Consider the following 9,455-nt stretch of genomic DNA (forward strand, 5'->3'; position numbering starts at 1 on the left):
AGCTGGTCTGGTTTGTTGGTAGGTTTTAAATTAAATTAGATTTTAAAAGTTCAGTGAGATCAGATTTACCTAAGTTTTACATGTTCTCCCCGTGAATGCGTGGGTTCTCTCTCCGGCCTCCTCCCACAAAAAGAAAAAATACATAGATACAGCTTTGGGTTTTGCTTGTTTTCATGAAACTTGCACCATGTTCCTGTTATATTTTATATTTATGTGACAGTACCTGTTGTTTTTGCATCAATTTGCGTGTTTTATTTGGCAGCGCGTTCATGCTCGGACTATTTTCTTAGCGGTGGCGGAGTAATATCCACGAACATCCAGTACAAAATGTCAAATAAAACACGACAGAAGCAACTTTTCGCCACGAAATTTGATATGGATTACCAGTGCACACCATGATACGATACACGATATTCAGCCAACGATACAATACGATACGATTCGATACGATATGATACGATACGATACACGATATTCAGCCAACGATACAATACGATACGATTCGATACGATATGATACGATACACGATATTCAGCCAACGATACAATAGATTCGATGCGATACGATGGTGATACGATACGATATGATACGATACACGATATTCAGCCAACAATACAATACGATACGATTCCATACCATACACGATATTCAGCCAACGATACGATACGATACGATACAATAGATTCGATGCGATACGATATGATACGATACACGATATTCAGCCAACGATACGAGACAATTCGATATGATACAATACAAGATATTCAGCCAACGATTCAATATGATACGATAAGATACGATATGATTCGATACGATATGATTCGATACGATACATGATATTCAGTCAACGATACGATTTGATACGACATGATACACGATATTCAGCCAACAATTCAATACAATACACGATATTCAGCCAACGATTCGATACAATATACGAAATTCAGCCAACGATACGATTCGCTACGAAACGATATGATACGATTCGATTAGATACAATTCGATACGGTACGGTACAATACGATTCGATACAATACGTTACGATACAATACGTTACGATACGATTTGATACGGTACGATACCATTCGCTACGATACAATTGGATACAATACGATATGATTCAATAGGATACGATATGATATGACACGATACACAATATTCAGCCAACGAAACGATTGGATACGATTCAATACACTTACATCATTTTCTGGGGGGAAAAAAGGGACAGTGTGATCTGACATGAATCGTCACTGATTGGACCGGTGGTCCGACCTTTGAACCGGAAGGAAAACACAGCCAGACAAACAGAAACAAACGAACATGTCACAAACGTGAGAGTTTATACAACATTTTTATCAACTAATTTATCACTGTTTTGTATAATGTGACCACCTGGCATTGTATTGTATTACCTTAATGTTCTGTGTTTTCACTCATTGTAACATCTGACGTTTCAATAAAGTTTGCTTTAAAAAAAAAAAAAAAGAATTGATATTCGTGGCTGAAAAATAGATACTTTATCGAGAAACGAAACATCGATATATATCGCAATATCGATAGAATTGATCAGCCGTAATGTAGAGATGGAGACAGAAAATCTGAGAAAGAAAGGAAGCAACGCACCGCTGACAGTAAGATCTCCTAATTAACTAATGATACCAGCACAAAAAAGACTTATTGACATGTTTATTGTATGAAGTCATGTGTTGTCAACTTTATGAATCACTGTACGAACATCACATAATGATAGAGAATCAGTCTTTACTGCACAGTTGGTCACCAGCTTTCTGCCCTCTCTTACCACAGCAGTCAGCTTCTTTCACTCCTTTTTAGTCTCACTTCCTGTTCTTCTCAGACTACAATGATGATTATAAAAGCTCAACCACCCACGATTTATATACATATATATTCTGTTACCTACATAAACGTATGTCGGCTACACACAGACTTCAGGGTTTAAGCCTGCAGCTAACACACATAAACACAGTTTGTCACATGTTTAGATCATAATGACTTCACACACAAAATGAATGATTACAGATGATTTAACTGCTTAAAACAACCGATAAGCTGGATTAAAGTTGATGCAGAAGCTCCACACCATCCCATAGAATCTAAAGTGCATTATCGCGATAATTTGCATGCATTGCAGCAATCTGCGCCGTCTGTGGTTCTCTATTTGCATGTGTTGTGTGTATCATGTGTTGTGTGTATTAGCAGAACACGCGCTGTCAAATCAATGCAGATTTCTTTGTTTTTTTTGCTTATTTCTATTTGCATTCATTTTCTCAAGTTGCAGCATGCTGAGCTTTCAATGTGTGTAATTAGAAGCCTTTTGTTGTCATGGTTACATTAAGAAACACACGGTTGGAAGCAGGGTTCCTATAAAGACAGTGATCTGAAGTTACAAGCTGGAAACAAACAGCAAGTCAGATTCATCCACCTGAACTGCAGAGTTTCTCTATAAAAGCCTTAAAATTTAAATGACTAACTCTTAAATCAGAAAATAGAAGTATAGTTTTTCTAACTAAAGATGATCTCACCAATCATATGAAGGAAAAGGCTGAAAATCTTTCATGGAGCAAATTCTGCTAATTTAAGACTCATGTCATCAGTAAGACAAGAAGCACTCGATTGTGTGACTTAAGGGGAAGTTCGTTTTTTTTAAAGCTGGACCTTATTTCTGCCATAAAATATGTTCATCTACTCACCGATAACAGTTTGGTGAAAGTCGGCGTCCTTCGGAAGATATTTAGGTCAAGGTCAGGTTTATTTATAGAGCATCTTAAAACAACCTGGGTTGACCAAAGTGCTTTACACAAATAAATAACAATAAAATTCAACAGATACATTTAACAAAGAAATCCAGCAAGAGATAAAAACAATTTACATTTACATTAGACAACATTTGTTTCACCCAGGTCTGAAAGCCTGGGAGAAAAGGTGGGTTTCAAGAGATGTTTTAAAAATTTTGTGCGTTTCTGATGAACGAATATGCAGCGGTAACCATGGTGACCCATTCCACAGTTTAGGGGCAGCCGCTGCAAAAGCTCGATGGCCTTTCGTTTTTAGCCTGCATTTAGGCCCATCCAGGTAAAGTTTGTTTGCCGACCTCAGAGCTCTGATTGGTCTGTGAACATGTATGAGTTCAGACCGTTTAAAATTTTAAAAACAAACATCAGGATCTTAAAATCAATTCTGAAGCAGACAGGAAGCCAGTGCAGAGAGGCCAGAGCTGGGGTTATATGTTCCCGTCTCTCTGTACCTGTTAAGAGCTGAGCAGCAGCAGCATTTTGCTAGTCTAAACCTACGTACAACGAGCTACAATAATCCGGTCTGGAAAAAATAAAATTATGAATCCCCTTCTCCAGGTCACTGGGAGAGAGGTGAGGTTTTCCCCTGGCCAGAAGTCGCAGCTGGAAAAAGGCACTTTGGACTACAGATCCAACTTGCCTGTCAAATTTAAAATCAGTGTCAATAGTGACGCTGAGGCTCCTCATGACAGAGCAGTTTTTGAACCGAGGTAAGGGGCGGAGCATCAACACAGTCACTGTAAAGTCCATGGCAGCCAAACACTGTGACTTCTGTCTTACTGTCATTTAGAAAAACATAAAAACATATTTAAAGGAGAAGTTCATTGTTTTAAAATCTGGACCTTATTTCTGGCATAAAATACCTTCATCTACTCACCGATAACAGTTTAGTGAAAGTCGGCGTCCTTCGGAAGATATTTAGATCACTGGAGATCGGCGTATATCCATATAACGGGAGTGAACAGGGCAGAGACAATACAGCCTCTAAATAAGGCATTATCTGTCTTTATTTCACCGATACTTTAAGACCAATGAATGAATGAACGCGTACTATTGCACTGTTAGCTCAGAGCTGCCGTGTTGTTGTTATCGGGGGGGCTTATAGGAAGCTTTCTACATACGCATCTACTGGGATGATGTCATCAACGCGCACCGCTGCAGCACAGCTCATTCACTCCGTGTTCTGTGACATAGACATAAGCCCTATTCGGATGGGACTAGTTCAATGGGGGGACGTATGCTAATGTTGGTTAACCAGACGACGCCAGGGAGAAGAAATGACCAATTCGGACGGGACAAGAAATCCCTGTAATATTCATCTAACATGGGAGGAGTTGTTGGTTACGCACAACCGTCACATCCTGGATGCTATGCACGTCTTCATTTCACTTCCGTAAACCCCATCTGTACACAGACATGGCGCCGACCAGGTCGAAGCATGCGTGCTTGCAAGCAGCGCTTCATCCAGAACCTCCATGTTTGCAAACAGACACACCTAATTGTTTCTCTCTTTAAAAGGATGTGACGACATATTCCGTACTTATTACCGAAGGTCGCATTCGCACGGGATTAGTATTACCTATGGTAGATACTCCGGACCGTTTCACAGGAGGTAGAATTCTCGGCAAAGTTTACCGACATACTCCGCTATCTTTACTGACATGGCGCGTTCGGACGGGACTAGATTTCCCGGTTATTATTACTTTACCCCAGGTCCCCCCATTAAACTAGTCCCGTCCGAATAGGGCTATAGAGGCTGTGTTCGAAACCGCATACTTCTCCTACTACTCATACTACCTTTTTGAGTTAGTATGCGAGTTTGAGTAAGCAAGAAGTTCCCGGATGCATACTAGATTCTCTGAAATGTTGGGTATGCATCATGAGGTTACTACTCATACTCAAACTACCCAAGATGCAACGTAACGTGACGTCGCCGATCGTCATTTCCTGTCAAAACGGCAGTTTCAAGCTAGCTACAACGAGGGCAGGTTCACTTCCTGTTTTCAAAACAAAAGCACCAATTGTATGGTAATGGCTTTCCCTATGATAAAAGGCAACGGGTATTTTATTTTGTGAAAATAACCGGAAGTGCGTTGCTCACTGCGGCTAGCTTTAGTAGCGCTGAATTCGTGGGAACAACACTGTAAATAGCCGGTAATTTTGTCAGGTTTTCAACACGTTGGGGATCTAAACGACTACTTTCTCGCCTGAAAATGTTTCAAATGTTGCTAAAGTTTACAGAGTTTAGAGCTTAAGGGAAATCAGCTTCAGGCCGGCTGATTTCGGCTCGGGCAGGAGCGAAATGCATTGTGGGTAAACGCTCTGCATACTGTCTGATCGATGAGTATGCAGAATGTAGTTTGGAAGTATGCGGTTTCGAACACAGCTCTGTGACGGTCGGCTAACTTCACACAGAGTTTACTGCTACTAGTTTAGTGCAACATGGCAGGATATTTATCAGACTTTGACGACGACTTTGAGTACGATGCACGTCCTTCGAAAAACTTCAATTGGTTTTCAGCCTCATTTCTCCGGTTAAAATAAAAACAAAGACAGACATAGAGTGTCCATGAAGGGAAAAAAAAAAACTTTATTTATTTGAACAATAATGAAAACAAGACAAGACTCCTGCCTGTTTTCTCCCACGGAAACAGAGTGACCTCTTTTATTTTGTTGCCATGTTGACAAATTTTCCAGATTTGTAGGAATTACACAAGTCCGTTAAAAGAGAAACTCAAGAAAACGATATTTGGCAAACAAGCTCCCCAGGAGTTTCCGTTAATCTCACACTCTGCCCCTCGCCTGCCGCCACATGTGGTATTTGGAATGAACAACATGGAAATGAGAGCTCAGCAGCCCCCCCAAACAAAACGACTTTGTGGTCCACAAAAAACACAACTGCATGACTTAATCATCAAAAAAAAAAAGAAAAAAAAAAAAAAATCATACAATTAGAAATTGTATAAAAAAATACTCTCTTAAATTAAATATAAAGCAAATAATAAGACAAATAATATATAATGTACATGTATGTGCCGTTGTGATTGCAAGTAATTCTCATCCCTGACACCCAGAGGACTGTATATCCAGTTATAAACAGATTCATTCTGCTTCCTTTTACCTTCATTTGCTGAAGGATGGAATGATATGAGACCAAAACATATTACGCCAATGAACAAACTAATAATTCAGGACCAAACAGGATTTTTCCAGTTTGTATTTTTAGGAATCAAGTCTTAGAAAGTCTGCAGTACATAATAACAAGCTTGGTGAGCACAACCTGAGACAAATACAGTCCTCTTAGCTCATTTAATGTGTTTACCACAACATAAAAAAAAACAGATTAATACGTGTTATTAGTGCAAAACAAATGCCCATGGACACACAGGCTGCTGAAGTGGTTAGAAATGTGACCAAACTGGGACGAACCAGAATGGTTAATAAGCAAACCTAAAACATAACTGAGGTTTAGTTCAACACAGGTCTGTCCACTTTTAGTGCATAAAATCCAGTCAGTCACACTAAATCCTCCAAACAAACACAAAAGTGCTACAGTGACAACAACAACAAAGCAAAATGAACAGATTGAGTTGTGAATCCTCTGCGGGTGGAAGTTCGGTTCAGTGGGGGGCTTTTATGACCTTCAGTCAACAATGAGCAAAGACGCCATTCAGTCAAAAAAAAAAAACAAGGAAAAGACAAAAGTTCAAACTGGCAACGCGTTCTTCTGGTCCAAATGACAGATTTACTAACAGTCTGTGTTTGGCACAAACCCTGCTGTGGTGTTAAATTTATTTAAGAGGTGCGGTGGCACTGAAAGCAGAGGACCTGGGGTGACTCGTGTCTCTCATTTCTTCATATTTTTTCCCTCTGAGCAGCCAGACTTCCTGTCATCTTTAAAGTGTCCTGATCAACAGTTCTCCAGCTTCCTGAAGCTCTTTCAGAGTTTCTCTTTGGACATTTTTCTGCTTTTTCCCCTCAACTTCAGTCCTTGTACCCGAACATCTTCAGAGGAATGTGTTTTTTCTTTGTTAAGCCACTTAAGATGGCTGAAGATGTCTGGGAAGACTTTGAGCTGACAGGATTTATTTAAGAGTTCTGGAAGAGCTACTTAGTTCCTGGATCTATCCTTCCTTTCTTTATATTTTCCTTCCAAACAGCCAGATTTCTTTGGACATTTTCTGCTTTTTCACTCATTTTCAGTCCAGCCCTTGAACCTTTTTTCTTCATTAAGCCACTTAACTCTGAGCTATGAACCATTCAGGCAGGAAAAAGGCTCCTAACTCAAGGGATGAACCAGTGTTGTGTCCAACTTAGCAAAGAAGCTGTTTTAAACTGGATCTTTAGGCTCTTTGTTCCCAGCAGCCTGTCACAGAGACACATCATTTGTTCCCATTTCTTTAGCTGCATGTGTGAAAAACAGCAAAGATAACACAGTCTGACAGACAGAAAACAGGATTTCTGCAGCAACAAGGTGATTCCCAAAGAGCTGTTAGCTGAAAACTTGCCATATCTCAGCATGGTGTGCAGTGTGTCCTTAAAACATTTGAGGAAACTGGACAAGTGGAGGACAGAAAAAGAAGTGTCAGGCCTAAAGAACTATCTACAGCAGATGAACAGGATCTGAAAGTGATGTCCTTAAGAAAGAGGAAAACATCCAGCAAAGACCTGACACAGGAGCTGAGAGATGCATCTGGACCTTCAGCTGATCCATCTGCTGTTGGCCCAAGCCTCATCAGAAATGGGCTCCATGGAAGGGTGGCTGTCAGGAAGCCGTTCTTAAGGAAGGGAAACAGGGAGAAAAGGCTGAGCTGTGCCAAAGGACACAAGAAGCCGTTCTTAAAGGGACACTATGTAATAAATTAAGTCATTTATTAGCTCAAATCAACATATTCATTCATAAGTTAGTCCTCATTGGTGTAAAATGATCTCTATCAAAAATCTCCCTTATCCTCCTGAGTGAAGAATAACTTGTCTGCATCTACATAGAGCGGGTAAGCTCTATGGAGGCTGCCATGTCCTTCTGGTCTATGAAAAACGACGAAGTGCCGAGAGGGACATAAAGCACTTCGAATCGCGATTTCCCCACCAGGCCTACAAGCAGAAATGACGTCATTGTGACGTCATTTCCGCCAAATGGCTTATTACAGCCGCTAATGCTAAATAGATTTTATTCCTTGGCACATATGTCTTTGTGTTCATTAGCTTTCTTTTTGTAAGTGCATCATCTTCTTCTTTTTATTATTATTCCTATGCTCCCCCTGGATATCTTCTTTTTGGCGTTATGCTCACATTTGTAAACTGTTATTTTGTTGATTTACTAATAAAGTTTAAAAAAAAAAATAAAAAAATGCTAAATAGATTTTATCTCATAAATTATCCCACTAATAATGCATTGATTGTTACCAAACTTCTGCCGTAGTACACATAGGCTCTTAACTCACAAAACGAGGCATTAGAAAGTTTGTAAGTTTACCGGGAGTTTATTTACCGCTGCTAATGCTCCTATTGCTAACGCAGGCTAATGCTAACGCTGTGTCGACGTCACTTCCGGTAACTCCCGGAATATGACTAATTGCGTTGCTTGCACACCAAAGGAGATGTTATGTTATCTGACATGTTATCTGTCATCTGTATTCATAGTGTTGTTGTATGTGTGTTATGTAATCCTTTGTACTGTGTGTCTTGATTTCTTTTTGTTTGTATGGACCTTGAGTCTGAAGCTATAGCTTCTTGAATCTTGACACATTCCGCTTGCCGTAGTTCAAGAAGTTGCAGCGCACATTTGAAAACGTGAGGCGCTAGAGAGCAAATTCATTCAACTTTGCAAAATAAAATTGCACCACTAGATGGGGGAAGAAATTACAAAGTGTCCCTTTAAGGAAGGGAAACAGGGAGAAAAGGCTGAGCTGTGCCAAAGGACACAAGAAGTGGAGTGAAAATCAGTGGCAGCAGGTCTGATGGAGGGATGAATCCTCCCCAGAGCCCGGAGCTCAACATTACTGAAGCAGTGTGGGATCATGTTGGCAGAGAACGGAACAAAAGGCAGCCCACATCCAAAGAAGAGCTTTGGGATGTCCTTCAAGAAGCCTGGAGAACTATTCCTGAAGACTCCTTAAAGAAAGGACAGAAAGCTCGTCTCAGAGGGTGTTTTTGTCTTATTTACCGTATTTATACTCATGTTTGCGCATTTAAATAAATCCCTGCAGCTGTTTCCCGTTTGCACGGCAGCATTTTAACAAACAGGAGGCGACTCCAGACGTTTGCTTCCCTTTCAGAGAGTAAAAATTATTTAAATGCATCGTGCCGTGTGACCAAGGTTTGTAAGTTCAACAGCACGGAAAAAGCATGAAAACGCCATCTGTACACACTGCTCAGCCAGGAATGTCCTTCTATATTCACCGGGAGAAATCTGAGCTGACCTGGGGTCCGTTTCACAAAGCAGGTTCAACAAACTCTGAGTCTATTCCTGAACTCTGAGATAGAAAACTCTGAGTTTTCGGTTCCAGAAACGCTGATTTGAGTGAGTTTAATCAACTCGAGTTTAGCGTGTGCGCCACAACTTTAAAAAGCCAGCATCAATGGAGCCCCGATTCGACGAGTCACCATGGCAACGGGAAGAGGAGGGGCTACGTTTTTCAC

This window comes from Odontesthes bonariensis, chromosome 10, assembly GCF_027942865.1.
Source record: "Odontesthes bonariensis isolate fOdoBon6 chromosome 10, fOdoBon6.hap1, whole genome shotgun sequence".
Classification (NCBI taxonomy): domain Eukaryota; kingdom Metazoa; phylum Chordata; class Actinopteri; order Atheriniformes; family Atherinopsidae; genus Odontesthes; species Odontesthes bonariensis.